The following is a 2,500-nucleotide window of genomic DNA, read 5'->3' on the forward strand; positions in this document are numbered from 1 at the left end:
TCATTTTGCTCATTTTGGTGTTTTTTTTTTTTTTTTTTTTTTTTTTTTCACATTTTAACCCATTTTAACCCATTTTGCTCACCCCGCACTCTGCCGCATATGAGGCCGGGGAAGGGCCACTCTGGCTGGGCATGGCCTCCGCTGAGCACCCCCTGGAGCCACTGGAGCCCCCGGAGGCCCTCCAGAGCCACCCCCCACTGTCCCCAGACTCACCCGGGGGAAGGGCCACTCTGGCTGGGCATGGTCTCCACCAAGCAGCCCCTGGAGCCCCCGGAGCACCTCCAGAGCCACCCCCCACTCTCCCCAGACTCTGCCCGGGGAAGGGACACTCTGGCCGGGCATGGCCTCCGCCGAGCACCCCCTGGAACCCCCGGAGGCCCTCCAGGGCCACCCCCCACTGTCCCCAGACTCACCCGGGGGAAGGGCCACTCTGGCTGGGCATGGTCTCCACCAAGCAGCCCCTGGAGCCCCCGGAGCACCTCCAGAGCCACCCCCCACTCTCCCCAGACTCTGCCCGGGGAAGGGCCACTCTGGCTGGGCATGGCCTCCACCGAGCACCCCCTGGAACCCCTGGAACCCCTGGAACCCCCGGAGGCCCTCCAGAGCCACCCCCCACTCTCCCCAGACTCACCCCGGGGAAGGGCCACTCTGGCTGGGCATGGTCTCCACCAAGCACCCCCTGGAGCCCCCGGAGCACCCCCAGAGCCACCCCCCACTCTCCCCAGACTCACCCCGGGGAAGGGACACTCTGGCTGGGCATGGTCTCCACCAAGCACCCCCTGGAGCCCCCGGAGCACCTCCAGAGCCACCCCCCACTCCTCCAGACTCACCCCGGGGAAGGGACACTCTGGCTGGGCATGGCCCCCACCGAGCACCCCCTGGAGCCCCTGGAGCCCCCGGAGCACCCCCAGAGCCACCCCCCACTCTCCCCAGACTCACCCCGGGGAAGGGCCACTCTGGCTGGGCATGGCCTCCGCCGAGCACCCCCTGGAGCCCCCGGAGCACCCCCAGAGCCACCCCCCACTCACCCCAGACTCACCCCGGGGAAGGGACACTCTGGCTGGGCATGGCCTCCACCAAGCACCCCCTGGAGCCCCTGGAACCCCCGGAGGCCCTCCAGAGCCACCCCCCACTCTCCCCAGACTCACCCCGGGGGAGGGCCACTCTGGCTGGGCATGGTCTCCACCAAGCACCCCCTGGAGCCCCCGGAGCACCTCCAGAGCCACCCCCCACTCCTCCAGACTCACCCCGGGGAAGGGACACTCTGGCTGGGCATGGCCCCCACCGAGCACCCCCTGGAGCCCCTGGAGCCCCCGGAGCACCTCCAGGGCCACCCCCCACTCCTCCAGACTCACCCCGGGGAAGGGACACTCTGGCTGGGCATGGCCTCCGCCGAGCACCCCCTGGAGCCCCCGGAGCACCCCCAGAGCCACCCCCCACTCTCCTCCAGACTCACCCCGGGGAAGGGACACTCTGGCTGGGCATGGCCTCCGCCGACCACCCCCTGGAACCCCTGGAGCCCCCGGAGCACCTCCAGAGCCACCCCCCACTCTCCCCAGACTCTGCCCGGGGAAGGGACACTCTGGCCGGGCATGGCCTCCGCCGAGCACCCCCTGGAACCCCCGGAGGCCCTCCAGGGCCACCCCCCACTGTCCCCAGACTCACCCGGGGGAAGGGCCACTCTGGCTGGGCATGGTCTCCACCAAGCAGCCCCTGGAGCCCCCGGAGCACCTCCAGAGCCACCCCCCACTCTCCCCAGACTCTGCCCGGGGAAGGGCCACTCTGGCTGGGCATGGCCTCCACCGAGCACCCCCTGGAACCCCTGGAACCCCTGGAACCCCCGGAGGCCCTCCAGAGCCACCCCCCACTCTCCCCAGACTCACCCCGGGGAAGGGCCACTCTGGCTGGGCATGGTCTCCACCAAGCACCCCCTGGAGCCCCCGGAGCACCCCCAGAGCCACCCCCCACTCTCCCCAGACTCACCCCGGGGAAGGGACACTCTGGCTGGGCATGGTCTCCACCAAGCACCCCCTGGAGCCCCCGGAGCACCTCCAGAGCCACCCCCCACTCCTCCAGACTCACCCCGGGGAAGGGACACTCTGGCTGGGCATGGCCTCCGCCGAGCACCCCCTGGAGCCCCTGGAGCCCCCGGAGCACCTCCAGGGCCACCCCCCACTCCTCCAGACTCACCCCGGGGAAGGGACACTCTGGCTGGGCATGGCCTCCGCCGAGCACCCCCTGGAGCCCCCGGAGCACCCCCAGAGCCACCCCCCACTCTCCCCAGACTCACCCCGGGGAAGGGCCACTCTGGCTGGGCATGGCCTCCACCAAGCACCCCCTGGAGCCCCTGGAACCCCCGGAGGCCCTCCAGAGCCACCCCCCACTCTCCCCAGACTCACCCCGGGGAAGGGCCACTCTGGCTGGGCATGGCCTCCGCCGACCACCCCCTGGAACCCCTGGAGCCCCCGGAGCACCTCCAGAGCCACCCCCCACTCCTCCA

The sequence above is a fragment of the Eucyclogobius newberryi genome, unplaced genomic scaffold (assembly GCF_026437365.1).
Source record: "Eucyclogobius newberryi isolate DKJ021-1_F unplaced genomic scaffold, fEucNew1.0.hap1 SCAF_540, whole genome shotgun sequence".
NCBI classification, from domain to species: Eukaryota; Metazoa; Chordata; class Actinopteri; order Gobiiformes; family Gobiidae; genus Eucyclogobius; species Eucyclogobius newberryi.